General features: G+C 40.9%; 1 protein-coding gene across 4 annotated transcripts in view; it reads left to right on the plus strand.

The window, feature by feature from the left end:
* The window catches only part of rimbp2b (RIMS binding protein 2b), a 142833-nt gene that overhangs the window by 60931 nt on the left and 64329 nt on the right, over positions 1-17573 (plus strand). For 3 of the 4 annotated variants that reach the window (XM_030417502.1, XM_030417490.1, XM_030417492.1), the window contains exon 2: positions 11929-12012. The gene's annotated coding sequence lies outside the window, so the exon portion shown is untranslated. Of the gene's footprint in view, positions 1-4158; positions 4406-11928; positions 12013-17573 lie in introns of those variants that run through there. The other variant, XM_030417479.1, reaches the window with a different exon arrangement.

The following is a 17573-nucleotide window of genomic DNA, read 5'->3' on the forward strand; positions in this document are numbered from 1 at the left end:
TTTCTGGCTGAGTGAGATGAGGCTGGACCCTGTTGCCAGTGGCAACTCTGAAGTGGCGATCTTACCAGACTCCTGTAAGCTAATAGGTCCACTAAGCTCCTCTGTTAACTGAGCTACTTCCTAGCGCCAGCTAGTTAACTCAGCTAAAGATAGCTACAGCATAGAGTATAGTGAGCAGCAGTCAGATTATGTTAGCCTCTCTAGTTTTGGAGAGACCTTTGACTCTTGGATGTTTTGATCCTTGTTTTAGAGCATTCGGCATGGGTGTACAGTATATTTATGTGTAGGGCTGGGTATTGAATTTTGTCTTTATGACACTGACCAAGTTGCCTGGATACTATTGAGTACTGAGAAATGTCTCGTCAATCAAAACCAAATTTCAGGACCTAAAGAGTTAATCTCATCAGCGTCAGTGAGCCATCTTGTTATTCCAACATCTTATATTGTTGTTGACTGGCTGACTCAAGGCATGCGGGAAAAAGACTAGATTATGTCCAGGGATGGACTGTTTCCATGTGTATGTGCAGGGGTGGACTGGGACAAAAATTCAGCCCTGGCATTTTCAGCCCACTACATTATCAGTGGACACCACGTAGAAGTCTTCTCTCACACATACTACAAAGGAGAGTCATATTCCTTGATAGCAGTTAACAAATAAAGCACGTAGCTATGAACTCTAGGGGTGTACCAACAAGGGTACCTCACGATTCGATTTGATTTCAATTATGGGAGCTTCGATTCTTCGATTATTGTGATTTTTACTGTTTTTTTCCATAAAAGATTGATTTTGTCTTCATCTGTGGCTACATTTGTAAATATATAGCCTATGAATTAGGGGAGACTGGGGTAAGTTGAGCCCCCCTTGTTGCTGGTAAACAGTAAAAAACATTGATCATGTGACCAAATATTTAGGAGGAAGGCATCGTTTCATGGAGTCTGTGAAGGTAAGAACCACATGGGTAAAGTGGTTCGACATTTATTTCCAAAAAAACATTTTTCACACTGAATTTAGTCTATCGTAAGTTTCATGAGAATTGTGTTTAGACCAAAATAGATCATTTTAAATTGGTTTTATGCATCAATTGTGGTATCTATGAGCTACAACATGAGGTCATAAACCTAGCATAGAAGTGCACCATTTTAGCCCTGGGGACTAATACAAGTCAAACTGGGGTAAGTTGAGCCACCCAGCAGAGGTGGTAGATGGATGGATCGAGGGAGAGATGGGGAGAGATGGAATGAGAGGAAGATGGAGGGAGGAGTTTAACGAAGATGAAGAAGAGAGGATAGACAGAGGAAGGAAGGAAGGAGGATGAGAGGATGAGAGTTTTAGTTCAGATTGTTCAAATGTGTTACTAGTCCATAACTGACCTTACTGTCAGCAAGGACACCAAGAAACTTTGATTCTGGACCAAGAATTCAGTTCTAGTGTTTTCTTTCCAAAAACACGTTCTCTTCCCAAGAGCACTTTAAGGTATTCTCATGTTAACAGCAAAAACAAAACAGCTGTTTAGTAGTAATATGCAATAATGATAAAAAAAGTTACTGTACCTGTTAAATTGTGTATAATAAATAAAAATATCCATGATTGTGAAGAAGGGACTGTTATTTAGGGAGGGAAAAGGTGAGGGAGGGGTGGGGTGGAGGTGGGGAGGAGGGAGACGGAACAACTTACCCCATACATGGGGTAAGTTGTGCCACAAGACCACTTTTTTTGGACATGCTATATTATCAAAACAGTTATGTTTACACTCATTGTTTGTTTAAAGGGATGCACAACATCCTGAAATATATGCAGATATATTGAAAAATGGCTCATCTTACCCCAGTCTCCCCTAACTCAGTTCCTCTAAAACTACACTCATTAAGTAAATAACAAGGTTTTTTGAACATTTGACTTGTATTTTTCAAAGACACAAAATATTTTATTTTATGACTATGTAAACATTTGCACTTTGACCTACTTAACTTTGACCAGAGAAAGCTCGACTTGCACGAGAGCCCCCTCTATTGGCGGAAAACACTGAAAACAGCAAATCGTGTAGGTCTTGTCAGTCGTCTTGTTTGCTCTCTCATAAAATCCAAAGTGCTTCCACAGGGTTTCAGTGAACCCCGGTGGCGAGAGAATCGGCCGCTCTTTGGGGGCTGCTACAGCTGATGCCATTTTGCAAAGAAACTAACGTTACTGCTCCTTTTGTTGTGATCCCACTCACTAAACAGTCCGGGCGGTGCGCGCTAAGGTTCCAGTTATGTGTTTTTTGTTCCGCTGTTGCGGCAGAGCATCAACGTTAATTAATCGATGCCAAATCGTCACGTGATGCATCGCGATGCATCGCCACATCGATGAATTGCACCCACCTCTAATGAACTCAAGGACTAAAATTGATACTATAGCAATCAACCAATCAATCTTTATTCATTATAGTGTCAAATCACAACAGAAGTTATGTCATGACAAGGAGTGGGACGAGACTAACGGGAAGAACCCAAAACCAGACTCGGGGTGGGCGCTACCTCTACCCAAATAGGGACAATAATAACAAAATATCCTGACAAATAATCTAAATAGAAACATATTACAGACAGTAGCAGCATTAGAGCTGGAACTCATTTGTATTAACGGTGACTCAGTTATTATGAAACCATACATGGAGAATTGAAAAATAATAATAATAATAATAATGGATTGGATTTGTATGGCGTTTTTCTAGGTACTCAAAGCGCCTCACAAGGTTCCAGGTTCCATTCATTCACAAACAGTCATACCGGTGGTGGTGAACTACGATAGTAGCCGCAGCTGCCCTGGGGCAGACTGATGGGAGCGTGGCTGCACATTCAGCACCAACGGCCCCGACCACCACCACAAACATACAGCAGTCATACACATTCACACGAGGCAAGGTGAGTGAAGTGTCTTGCCCAAGGGCACAACGACCATGACCCAATTGGCAGGGGCGGGGATCAGACCGCCGACCCTCCGAACATAGGCCGACCCGCTCTACCAACTGAGCCAGATGGCCAGTCCACCCCTGTGTATGTGTAATATTTGTTTAAAATGGATTTCATGAAATTGGTATAGAAATAAAGTATCATTCAGAAAGTCAAGGTATCGCAATCCCTACCGGTACTGACATTTTTCTAACAATACCCAGCCCTGTTAATGTGACTAAGCCAGCTGCGAAACTCTGAAACTCTGTAGAGTGCAGTGCAATCTCAAATGAAAGGAATAACACAGGATTAATAACACACTGCCTCTTTGTTTGTTTTGAAGAGAGTCAATCCCCAAAGTTTACAGCCATTATAAATAATATAACTTGCTGCCCACACACACATCACCTCACACTGTGTACTGTACGATTGATGTTTTGGTCGGATGAGTTCTCTCCAGACGGCAGCCACAATAAAAGCTTCAGAGGTGATCCGTTTTTACGAGAAGCTTCTTTTGTTACGAGACTGCGCTGCCATGAGAGATGAAGGTTACCATGTGAACTGAATGACAGTCTGCAGAAGCTCGGCCAAAAAATCCAGCTGGGGGTGAGTAAGCCTCTGTGTCTGAGTGGGCAACAGCAGTGGGCTTCCAACATTTGCTTGGTTGCAGCAGTGATCATCAGATGTTCTCTGTGGGCCTTTAGTCAGCAAAATGGTTTCGGCTGCCAAAACACAAAAATAAGACCTGTTCATTCTCCATAAATTCAGCATTTTCTCTACATAACAGTGCATTATTGTATCCAGCACTGCACAGCGTCCTATCTCTGTAGGAGTCTGCTGTGGCTGTATGAGTCATTGTTTAGTTTCCATTAAGGTAAAAGTCTCATCTGACATCTTTGTGTTCATTCAGTGGGATTATCAGATTTACAGTCCTCTCTCTGGAGCCTCCCTTACGCATCGAGCCTGCTCTTTGAAATTAGCCCCATTTTTCAACAATTCTACATTTCATTGTAGATTGTAGGATCCTGTCTATTCTGTCCTGCTTCTGTCACTCTCCTTTTATCACTCCTTTTATCATCGAGGACTGTGACTGTAGCAAAATGGTTCTGCTCTCCCTCTTGTTATTCCTCCTTTTCATTCATTCTCACTGACAGTGTTCCCCTTCCCTCTGTTCTTCTCCTCCCTTTGTGTTCTTCAGTAGCAGTGAGTTGGGCTCGTAAGACATCAGCAGGCAGGTCGTGTAGCGTTCGGTGACTCAGCGAGGTCAGACCGTGGTGATAGTGGCAACTTCATTTCTTATTCTGTAGTATGCCAATGCTTGTGGAAAAAAAAAGAGAGGCCGAGGGAGAGGAAGTGGAATCCAGACTAGGCTAGTCCTTTTGCCTCTGCTGCATGATGTTTAATATGCCTGATAGAGGACACCTCGCTGAGGTCTTATACACGGGACAAAATGCTGCAGAGCTGAGGAGCTTAGACGGTAAATCCTGCCTCCATTCCATTTTTCATTTCGCCCATTCGGCCTTCTTTTTCGCTTGCACTCTTATCTTGGCCTTGCTGCTTTGAAGTATCTCTCTCATGATCACACATTCATTCACTATCATTCACTCCCCTTACTCTTTAACCTTTCCTTTTTTCCTCCTGTGATTTATTTTGGTCTGTATGTGTATGTGTGTGTATTTGCATGGGTGGGGGTGGATGTACACGTTGACCTCTGTGAGTTAAACTTGTTTTTTCCTGTAAATCTGTGATTCAGCAGTCAGTCTGCATGTTACTGTGCATACACATGCACACAGATACACACTTGCAGGCGGCAGACGAGTACAGTATTAGAGTGGAGTGCAGGCATCTGTGCCTGTGTGCACAGACTTAAGCTGTAGGAGTTATGTAACTTACTCTGCCATTTCAAATGATTTGAAAACACAAGTGCTTGCTGTGCTGGACTTGATTACTATGCATCTGGGCTGACAGTGTGTGCAGTATATTCTATACCACATGACACAATGTGAGAGCAGAGGGGAATCCTCTCCTAAAGACCCTGACAACACTCAGCGTTTGTAGTCTTTCCTCCAGCCTTAATGGCCATCCCCTTGTCTGCAGCTTGGCTGGAGAAAGGAAACAAACACATAATAGGAGGAAAAAAGTGTCTCAGAACAATAGAAGTGTCCCATGAAGCAGGGGCAACAAATTAGCTGTAAAGCTACAGTATGTGCCACAGTTAGACGTGATATACTGGTTGTTTTTACTCCCAGAGAAAAAGTCAAATTTCTTTTTCTTTTGGGTGGCCGATCTGTTTATTTAAACGTAGCTCAGCTGAGTTGTAGAAAACTGTGCCTGCATATTTCTTAAAAGATTAGCATTTGGAGTTGTAATTAGCTAAAAGATGTTTCAAGAAGAGCAGAAGCTGGTTTAAAAGACATCCGGGAGCCAGTCTTACTCCTGTGCTTTCTGTCTGTATTTGATATGTCCATCATATGCATAGTATTGCCTCCTGGTAGAAAACGTTAGCAGTTTTTTTCTTCAGCCATAGGCAGGATTATTTTCCATCATTACACATCATGCATATTCAACACAACAAGGGATGAAAGAAAGAGAGAGAGAGTGAGAGAGCGAGAGAGAGAGAGAGAGAGAGAGAGAGAGAAATGAGGTTACCCTTGCTTGCCAGAGATTATACACAGAGCTTTCCCAACTACAAAAGATCAGAGGACAGAGTGCTGAGAATAAGATGGGGAAAGCCTTCCATGTTAATTAGTCATTGCAGAAATAAAACTGTAATATTTCATCAAGATGTTGCTGCGCACTGAACTCACAGTGGAGAGTCAGCAGCAACAGCAATAGTGGACGTTAACCGTGTATCATACATTACATGCTGCTGTTGTGTTGTCCCAGGGGGAAGTCTCCATGGTGCTGAACAGACAGGCGTGTTCAGGGCTCACAGCTGAGCCGTGCCTGCTTTCACGTCTTGCTTTCTTTTGAAAAACATTTTCTGATGTGATTTAGAGCTAATGTAGTGAATGAGAATAAGCGGTAAAGGCCATTTTTGGGGTATGTTTAGTGAGTTTGTTTGTTAAAGAAAAACAAAAGTGTGGAAAAGAAGCAAATATCCATGCTGGTTTTGTATTTTCATTAAGATTACTCCAGGTAGGAACTTTGTGTGTGTGTGTATATATATATATGTATATATGTATATATATATATATATATATATATATATATATATATACATATATACCGTCATTATTGAGTGGCAGATTAAAAAAATAGACAAGGAGTCTGAAGCTGTTGTGTGCTTTGCTAAGGCTGATAAATGCTGATGCACCATATATATCTCTGTATTTTCTACGAATGTTCAGTTGTAAGTCGTAGCCACACATGAGATGTCACAAACACTTTGAAACTTAAAACAGACTATGATGAAAATAAAAGGCAAAGACAGGGGCTTTTTTCCCTGTTTGAAAATATACAGCTGCAAAACATAGAAAAGAAATAGCTGGGCTGTATGTTAACTTTTTTTTTTTCACATAGCACTGTTGCTACAGAGGTTGAAGGTTTTGTAGAACAGGCCACAAAACAGTTAAAAATTAAACTGATAGTATCAAGTAAGTTCATTGTATTTTGAGACAGCTTAAATTCTGTATTTTGGGGAACTTTTCCATGGCCTTTTTATATACATTTAGTACAGAAAAATACACACATTGTTTTGAATATCTACTTATACATTTTTATTATTTATCCACTAGTAGACACCTTTGCCTGCATATAGTGTACATCTTGTCTATGAAATGTCTGTGTTGTAACTATGCAGCATCAGTAGCCCACATCAAGGTGATGTTCTATCGTCACACAGTAGACACCAACTTCTAAGTAGAACAGTGATGTGCTATGAATCACATCACACACAAAGAAAGCACACAAACACTCACCTCACACAAACAAGCGGCTCCGTCTCACAAACATACAGTGCAACGCTGCATTGCATGGGTGATACTGTTTCAGTGATTCAGTTTCAGTCATGGCACAGACAAGTATCACACAAATGCATATGTCACATTGTAGACTAATTAACAGACTGATTAAAATATAGAGTACCTCCCTCCCTCGAGGTTGCAGGAGAACTTGTGAAATAGGGAAAAGCCAATCTGGCATCACTTTACAGAAGACAGAATTTATGTTTATAGTCATTTAAAGATGTATATCGACACATCTTAGATACATACATCAAGATGCTACCTAGCCCTACTGTGCAGGATTTGTCTATTTTTTGTGTGTGTCAAGTGACGAGTGAGAAAGATTATTGATGTGGTCTTTTAGCAGTCTATACAGGAAAATCCTGCATAATATGCCTTTAATCAAATGTCACAATTGTGGTTGACTATTTTTCTCTCAATGGGCTCACTGATTAATCACCAAATCTTTTTAGATACAGTAAAAAGTCTACTTGTTATTAATGTGTTCACAACAAACCAAACTATATTCGTTCTTGAAGACCTTGTACTGAGCATTAACCTTAAATAAAGAGTTTCTAAGATGTTCTCCCATAAAACAGAAAGGTACGTTCCTGCTCCACATTGAACATAGGAGACAGGTAAGAGAAGCAGTAAAGGTCAGTGTGGATGCACCTCTTGTAGGCATGCATTTGCATTAGTGCCACTGAGGCACGAATGCTAGATCCAGCTTAAGGGAATGGTCTTTCTCATCTGTCTTCATCTGCTGTGGAGTAAACGCCTCTTCACTTACTAAGGAGCTCATTACTCACAATGGCAACCATTTGAATCTTTTAACAGAGGGATTTTTAATTGAACACTGGCAAATGTGCTCCAAACAAATGGGCCTCAGCAAGACTGAGAGCTATGTGTTTGAGTATGTGTGTGTGTTGTGTTTGAGTGAAATATTCATCGTGTGTGTTGTTGCCGTCTGGTCCTAAACACTGTACACATTAGAATCCAGCCCACATGGGAGATGGCAAGCTGTCAACAGAGGCTGCGTGTGATTCACTCAAGGAAATCATTTCGAATCAACATGGTGGTTTATATTGTGCATATGTGGACTGTTCTGACCAGGTCCAAGCTTTTTTAGTCTTTTTTTTTTTTCAAAGAGCAGCTAAAAACATTTTTAGCTGAGGACGTAAAAGAATCCTCTATCAAGTGTGAATGTGACCAAGTTTGTTATATTTATCTGAAACATCAGTAGTGTTTTCTCAAACTGGAAGCTGTAAATCTCTCTTTTGTGACTTAAAAAAAAGTGCCTTAGAAGTACCTTTAAGTAACAATCTCATACTAAAATAACCATTTCAAAGTTATTTTGATGGTCCACTGACTTGACGGAGAATGGTGTTGATGTCAGTCCAATCTATGCCCTGATCACTTGTATTTGCACGATGTAACTTGGGTGGGAGGGTCGGATCTCCCAGGAGAGGTGCATAATGATTTCCAGCACTATGTCACACAGTACCACCTTTGTCAGTGAAACTGGATTGTGTTTTATGGAGAAAATGGAATGGCAATGTTTTAATCAGTTTTATATCACTACAACCTGAACAATGGTAATCTTAGTTTTAGATTTTCCTTAGATTTTTCTTAGATTTTCCCGGCAACAATCCCCATGATAATGCAAAACATGTTATCTAGAGGATTTGAAAGCTGTTGTATGAATTATAAATTTGACGTCCACATTTTTGTATGCCCGCATCCATGGACACAGTGTAGCTGAACTGAAAGAGAGTGACAAAGTCCGATCAAACTGTCAAAACTAGGCAGTGCTGATAAACTTTAAACCAATATTCTGTTTGTACACTGTCTATATCTTAAAATGCTTTTTGAAACATACTTAACATTCTGTTCAGCTGTAATGAAGAAAGATCGTGACGCTGATGTACTGTAGCCACCATATTGTTTCTTGTGTTGTTAAAATGGAGGCTTTTTAGAACTCAGATCACACTGTAAAACAGGGCAGTGCTCACATGAACCATGGTGCTGTTCATTGTGACCAGCTGACCACCATACAGTTTCCTTTTCAAAATGGATGATGAGCCCAACTGGCAGTATATCACACTTCAGCTGTGTTTATAGAGTGCCAAAGTCACACCCTGTGCTATTAGTCTTTCTTTAATCATGATATCCTCACTTCAGAGGTCATATTTTCAACATCTTTCTGTCTATGTGAGGGCTTTAATTCTTGAAAAGATTACGAGCACATGCTAACTCAGACAAACAGTTGAGCAGGGTCACTTGTGGTCGACCAGCTACGACAGATAAAGGTCAAAGTTTTAATAACACCAACTGTCAGCTGCTTGGGGTGAAAAGCCTCAAGGTCACAGAACTAGAATCGGGCGAAGCTAGATCCTCCTCCTGCTCACTGTCTTATTAGATACTGTCCGCACAGAGGAGCACCTGCTGATGTAGCAGAACAAAAACTGTCTTCCATTTGAATGGATCCTGATATATATTCAAAGTCAAACCGAGTTGTGACCTTTTCTCTGATGAAGTGCACATTCATGCATTCTCACATGCTAAATGTATTGTGTGCTGTTGAGCTTCTGGTTTTTCTACTGGTGCTTATTTTAGTCCTGCTCAGGGACACGTGGTGCCATGCTTCCAGTGTGTGTGTGCGTGTGTGTGTGCGCGTGTGTGTGTGTGTGCGCACTAGTAGCACACACTGACACAGATAAAATCCTGTTTAATTCTATACGCTAATCTTGGAACATCCAGCTGCACTTCACTCCCATCCACAGCAAGGATATTCCTCATACACTGATGGAGAGCTCAGTGTGATAAACAGAGGATCAGATGGTGATGTAACACTTTGATGTATTTTATACTGTAAGAGCAGTGCAATAGCGATGCATTACATTAATGCCCATAAAGAAGGTGTGAGTTCTTTGTTTAAACAGATAAACCCTCCACATCAGAAAGTGTCAACCTCCTGATTAAAAGTTGGTTAATCTCCAGAGTAGAGTAGAACACACAGGCAGCTTTAATGGGAATATCCCATTTGTACTGAAAAGCCAGCGGTAATGAGTTGAAGACTGATAGACTAAACAAGTCTCTCTCCATGGAAAATGTGGCACACTTTAGTCATATATAAGCTGTAAATTGTACATTATAAAGAAAGCTGAACTTCTGTCCATTGTTATTCAGTGAATGCAATTCTGTCCACACTACATTCAAGTGCCAGCTCAGCCCAAAGGCGGCTTGATGGAAACATAACAGGCTTTCAGGAGGGAAAATTGAGTGTTAGCTAGTCACTGGTTAAATCCTTTCAACATACAAAGTGACAGAACGAAACCGAAGTTCAACGAAAGTTCAAACAAATTAAAACCTTATCGTTTGACCAATTCAGTCTAGTTATCAATACTTATTTGCATAGGAGACAACGTAGAACTGTGGCCCAACAGGTAAATTAGGTATCCAAGCTAACGTCAGTGAAAGTGGGGCTATTAATGAGATATGACAGCACTGAACATTCAGTTTAGAGATAAGAAATGTATACATTTTTAAATAACACAATGAAAAAAGAAAATTCAATTGTGTGTGTGTAAGCTTGTGTGTGAAGTTATTGTTAAAAAAACCCCACTGTGATTGGTTCAATAGTGCTCCAATTGGGAGTTTCAGTTAAGCTCTGCTAAGCTACCTACCTTGCGAAACCTTACAGAGACCCTTCCATATAACAGATCTGTCATTAATGTAACTTTTACTGGTACAGCAAGTTAGACAAAAACAATATATGAAGGATGGATTTATAAGAGAGAGGACAAGACACACTTTTAAGCTGTTGGTTAATTTATAACAATAATAAGTTGTTAGTTTAAAATCATCTCTCTGCCACAGTACAACTTCACAGAGCTGCTGAATCCCTCATCCAAGCCTTCATCTCCTCATGTCTCGACTACTGCAACTCCCTCCTCACTGGCATCACCTCTCATTCCCTCCATAGATTTCAAACGGTCCAAAACTCTGCTGCTCGCCTCCTCACTCACAACCGGTTCCGTGAACACATCACCCCCGTTCTCTACACCCTCCACTGGCTCCCTATCAAACAATGCATTGACTTCAAAATACTCCTCCTGACCTTCAAAGCTCTCCACCACCTGGCCCCACCCTACCAGTCTGACCTCCTTATCCCCCACCGCCCCTCCCAAGCCCTCCGATCCTCCTCCTCTCTCACTGAGACTATATCACCATCCAAACTCAAAACCTTTGGACACAGAGCCTTCTCCAGAACTGCACCCCGACTTTGGAACTCTCTCCCCCAACCCATCCGTGACTCTCCCTCACTTACCACATTTAAATCCCGCCTAAAAAACCTACCTCTTCTCACAAGCCTACGATCTCCCCTACCCATAACTACATTCATTCCTGCCCTCTCCCCATGACCCGCCCCTCTACACTCTCCTTCCACTCTCCTCACTCATCAGCCCCCCACCACTCTTCAATCCACCCCCCACCTCTTGACTATTGTTGTACCTGTTTCTGTCTGTTTGTCTGTACCAGCGTTATCTACTCCACGCCCCACCATTGCTTTTGTTTCCCTATCGTGCTTTGTCTTTTGTTATCTTTGTTTGCTATTTGTGTATTATCTTTGTTTGCTATCTTTGTAGCTATCTCTGTAAGCGACTTTGGGTCCTTGAAAAGCGCTATATAAATTAACTGAATTATCATTATTATTATTAACTCTGACTGGACGAACTGAGTTATGTCTTTTTGACAGATTTTTGTTTGAACCTTCCAAGAGGACCACTGCCTACATCCTCGACATTTGAACCTGAGAATCACTGCAACCTCCTTTCTGCTTTTTACACATGAAAACATGTTGTAATATCTGTTAAATAATCTCCAAGAGTCTCTGTTGTACACTCAAATTCACAGTCACACACCTAAATGCTACTGAATAATGAAATGCTCTAGCTCCCTCGCTCCCTGCTTAGTTTCGCTGAGTTATCTGAGGAAGCTCGTGTTCCTGACAAACCATAGCAGCTGTCCTCTGCTTTTTTCCCCCTCTCCCCAGGAGACAGAGATCAGCACCAGAAGGAAGGAGTGTGAAGCACTTGAAGAAGAGGTGAAGAAAAAGAATCAAACATGTCAGACTTTGGTAAGTGGTCCAAAAATACACTTTGGCCTCTGAGCAAAAAGACCAAGGCTAAAATTGATTTGTACCTGAGAGCCTCGCCTGCTATCATCACACACAAATGTCCCTTGAGAAAATGAGTGGCGGTCTAATGTAATGATAGCTTGCTTCTCAGGCGGTGATGACTGAAATTGAAAAATGGGAGCAGTTAACTCCAAGTTGCAGTATCTGTGAGTCAGGTTTTGTTAGCACGGGGAATACATTTGCAAATGAGAGATAGACTTTGTAGCTGTAATCATTTACTGTGTGTGATGAACACATAAGAAACACAGTGTACAGCGATGATGTGTACATAACAAGTGTTATCCTTAGACGGAGGCCACATTGGTTTCTTTTGCACACATTAGTTCACAGTGCTCTTTACAACACTGCTGTTATTTAAGTATACAGCAGCACACAGGACCATTATCAAGTAATGGTCACCACTGTAAAAGGTCAGGGACATATTGCACAAGTCTTGGAATGTCATGTGGTGTTTAGTACCTTTTTTGAAGGACATTTTCTCACAGTGCCAAAGAAATGTCATTCTGCCTGCTGGAGTGGCCTTGACTTGGGAAAAAGGAAGGGGAAAAAAAGATATGGTGGAGAGAACCTGGAGAGGAGGATACAACACACTGCTTTGTTAAATATATTGTCTTGACATTTTAGCGTTGGGTTATTATCAATTGTTGGTTCAAGCTCTTTTAATGGTGGGAATGTTGTAATGTTGTGATGTTTACATCAGAAGTCACCAACTACTTAAAGGTGTGTTCTATACTATTAGTGTTTGATGAGCGGGTTCCCAGTATTGTTTGTATGTTGTGCATGTGAAGCGAAACGGGGTAGCATTGTGCTCATTTTAACTGCAGAGGCCTGCACTAGTGGCAGTGGTCCCACATAATTTCCTTGAACCACATGCAGAAAGAAGTGGCTAAATACACAGTATACAAACCATGTCAGCTGAACACAAACAATAGGATTCACAGCATATGAAATAACGTTTTACCAAAGTAAAATACAGAAAAACAAAACACAATACATCATTGGCTGTTTGCTTTCAAAAGGGAATGGTCTTCAGGTTCTAAGGTTTCCTCATCGCCTTTCATATACAATTGAAGTTCAATATGGCGAGCATATACTTTTACAAAGTCCAGATGTCCATGCTTTCTGCTTGCTTGCTGGTGTTGCTTATGAGTCTTCCCTACATAAGAGTCACCCAGTGAGACTTCTAGGTGACTTTCAGCTGAGACTTCAAAATAATAGCACTATTACTTGTATTAATTGAAATAATAACAAATACCACTTAAATACATTCTCCATTATGATGTTGCAGAACATATTAAAAAGATAAATATGTTCAGGCATTCGAAGGTGATTGACTGGTTTTAAGAAATTCAGTGCTTGAACAAGTAGACTTAACACACACAAAGACACCAGAAACATTACCGCTGCATCTGTGACCAAAATGATACAAAAATAAGTCTGGAAGCTGATGCAAGCGATGCATGGCTGTTGTTTGAATAGTTGTTATAAGTAGAAATCACAGACTGTAAAAAACATGAATGTAGTCCTTGTGACATCACCCACAGCTTTCTGATTGAGCATTGTGAAGCTTGGTGTGGTGGTACTGACTGTCACCACATTGACGGTGCCTGACTCCTCCAACTCCCAGCAACAAGGTGGAGTTCGGGTGAAGCTGGGGTGGCCAATTGAAGCCTGGGTGCTGATCGCTAACTGCAGTGTGTAACTCAGAGTGCCCACATCCTTAATTATCGATAACTTTAAGCTTAATATAATTTAAAGGAGTGAGTTATAGAAAATTTGACCCCACATATAGTTCTCATGAGCAGAGAAAACCTATTGTTGTACCAGGCTGTAAACTTGTTTATGTTTGCTATAAAGTTGGGTATTTTTAAATGGGCTCTGATGGGAATTGACCCTCTTTTGGAGCCAAGCCTCATGTGGTCATTTGAAAAACTGCAGCTTTTGGCAATTCTGTGTGGGCTTTATTTTTGTCAGCCCTGGAGGTTGCCACTTGGTTAAAATGTATCTATTTCTGTATATGCATTATCTTTTGAGTGAGTGATGTGAGTGATTAACATTTGCTACTGCCCCATGGCCATCAGTGACAGTGTTGACTATTGGTTTGGTTGGTTAAACAACTTTTCCACTGTGGCTGCGTTGGCATGTGTGTCAGGAGTTTCCCTGAAATTATGGAATATTGACATATCACATAATGCTGTGTGTAGTCAGCTGTTATTGTCAGAGTGGAAGATGAAGTAACCATTGATCAGCAGGGGCAATTAGTGGCCCCCCTGTGTAGTATTTATTTTGTTTTGTTAGGGAAACATTCGGTAACTTTGATAAGAGCAGCAGTCTCTCACAGCAGGAGAACATCAGAGTTCACAGCATGAATAAGCTTCAGTGAGTGGTTCTGGTCGGACTGTTTTTTCCAGTACAGTATTGGGAACTCCACTAAACAGAATGACTAATCACTTTATATTATGTTACACAGAACGGAGCTGCTGTTGTGATTTACTATAAAAGAGATTGACTCTTACTGCTGTGATGTTTCAGTAGTTGTTCTCAAAGAGAAGTCCCAATAGGCTCTACAGAAACATGTCGAGTTTGACTCTAGTGGAATTCCCTCAGATTTTTGGAGAATGTATAAGTATATACATGTGTAAGCCTTCGGTCTGTGGTTTGGGAGAGCTGTATGACTGATGTTGAAGTTGAAGTGCTTCATTAAAATTATACACCTTTGTAACCTGTGCAAGCAGACGTAGGCACAGAAGTAGTGCAGATGGCCTAGAGTGAGATTTTTCCTATGAAAGGCAGGAGCTGGAGCGATTCAGCAGTAATTTGAATGGCACTGTTTGGTCCCAGACTATTTGAATTCATTCCCCCTTGCCCCCAAGCCCTCGTTTTTTAGATGAGCTGGCTTTGTGTGTGGCTCTCTGCCCCAAATAAACACTCCATTAGGGTTGTTTTATTTGCTGCCCTCCTCTCACGTTCCCTGCCCACAGCAGCACTCCCCTCCTCACCCATTGTCAGCCTGCTGACTCCTGGGGAAGCTACCCAAAGGACAAACTGTCCCCAAATGGCGTGCAGAAATATTAGGCTGGTCCCCACAGTCTGCGGTACACTTCTTATCTCCTCCTGCGCTGAGCTCCAAGAACAGAGACGCAAACAAGGACAAGACCAATAAACACTACTGTGAGGGGATGGCGAGTTGACAGTAATGTCACTCCCTATTTTGTCTCTACTGGCTTACCTCTCTGTCTCTCCTCTGTTGTTCTTCTTCTCAGGTCATAGTAAAGACTGCACTTAAAGAATTAGGTGCAGCTCTTAGTGACTCAGTGCAGCTTGATTTTTAAAAGTCTATTTACAACACAGACGGCATACACTGGAAAATGCGTTTATTTTTCTTAACAAATCTTTGAAATCCCAGCTGGTATCAAAACCATGTCTCCTTTAGTCAGTTCATCTGTCACGTATATAAACACTGAATGTGTGAGTAACTGCAAACACTTGCATCACCATCTGTCACCTCCACCTTCCTGGGTATCGGATGTATAACTGCAGTCCATCAAAGGAGCATGCCTCCGCGAACATTTAAAACCTGTTACCATGGCGACAAGCATCTGCTGTGCCAGTGTCACCCAAATATGTATCAGTGTTAATTGAAAATGAATACTAAGGCAGAGAGCAGGCAACAGGTTCAATGATTTTAAGAGCTTGTGCTCAAATTTAGCCCAATAGCAGGTGTGAAATGTCTGTCTTGTGGTCAGCTTAGCTTTCATTATCTGCTATTTGTAAGGACAAACAGCTTTTGTCGAAGTTGAATTGGCAGCTTGGATGAATGGCATAAATAGTATCTGTAAAACAGGACAGGACTAAGAGTCTGCAGCCATGCTGGCAACTCTGTGACAGCTTTCCTACTTCCTACTAAAAAGAAAGTACAATAGAAACACCACTCAAAGTTGGAGTTCCTACTTAGGAACTCGGGGCACATCCATCTACCGCGACTTCTTGATAGATTTTAAATTAGATTTAGGTTAAACTTTTTCTGTCATTGCACAAAAAAGGGGCAGCTGTGGCTCATCCAGTGATTGGAGGGTCGCTGGTTCGATTTGAAGTACAGATACTGAATCCCAAAATGGCTTCTGGTGAGCAGGTTGGCACCTTGCACAGCAGCCTGTGCCATCCATGTATGAATGGGTGATTGTGAAAAGTTTTGTAAAGCACTTTGAGCGGTCTGTAGACTGAAGAAACACTATTGAAATGTCCATTTACCAAGCCCGCAGATTGCAGGCGGGCCTAATGAGGCATGACAAAAAGTTTTTTTTTTTTTAAGCTGTAAGTAATGTACATATTTAAAGATGAATTAAAATTAGAGAACAGTTGATACGCAACTGTCGGGGCCAATGCAAGTACCGATAGTAGAACGTGAAAAAGGTCTAAATCGATATATCGATTGATATAGGCTTCACTCATTTTTGCAATAATCCCTCAAATGCAGCTAACATTTCACTGAAACAGTAAACTTCACTGGGTCTGTAATAGTTATAAATTATGCCAAGCATCTTTTCTGCATTATAATCTCAAAAAAAAAAAAAACAACATTTGCAAATATTGGTCAAAATATTAGCTGATACAGAATCTGTGATAGATAGAAGGTGTATGAAATAAAGGTCAGACAGTAAGTTATTTTCTTACTGCAATCACTTTATGATGTTTCTATGTTCGTGTTATCAATGTTACAAGCAGCCAGTTATCAGGAATGTTCAAAGCCACCCTGCTTTTGTAATGGCTGTATACATTTAGACCTTAATGCAGATGGCCTTGGTGAAGAAGTACAGTAAGCATCTAAAATGGTTTAACTGATGATTAGCAAAATAGTAATGGTGGCTGTTGTCTATAGTAAACAAGAGCAAAAGATGCTGCCTACACAGTCCTCAGAGCATAGAGTAAGTGAGTGAAATATTTGCTTTGCTTGTGTGTTCAATGGCAGAGTCGATTCACCCGTCCACCCAGTCAAAATTAAACATAGCTGTGGCACAGCAGGCTGAGTCAGACCATGTCTGGACAACACACAGAACTGCCTCTGCACTGCACTCAAACAAAGCAGTAACCCACCCAGGGTACCCCACCACTGGCTTAATAATATTGTTTCACTGTCGATAATTCATGAACTATCCTGGCTTGTTAAGAACAAAAACTTATATTTGTTATTTAATTGTTTATCTCTACTCAATAATTTCTAGTTAATTTAGAGTTTCATTTTGTCTGTTTGGTCACTAGATTGTATTTTTGTAATATTTGAAATTGATTTAGTATACAAAATAAATCTACAAAATTTGTCAATGAACTAACCTACTCACCTAAGGCTCTATCTTAACGATCTAAAACGCAAGTATCAGACGCAAAACACAAGTAGCTTTGTGGGTGGATCTCAGGCGCTGTTGCTATTATGCCGGCGGGATTAATGACTCTTGCGCCCGAAGCAAATCTAAAATGGGTTGGTCTGAAGTAGCTACATTACT

The sequence above is a fragment of the Sparus aurata genome, chromosome 5 (genome assembly GCF_900880675.1).
Source record: "Sparus aurata chromosome 5, fSpaAur1.1, whole genome shotgun sequence".
NCBI lineage: Eukaryota > Metazoa > Chordata > Actinopteri > Spariformes > Sparidae > Sparus > Sparus aurata.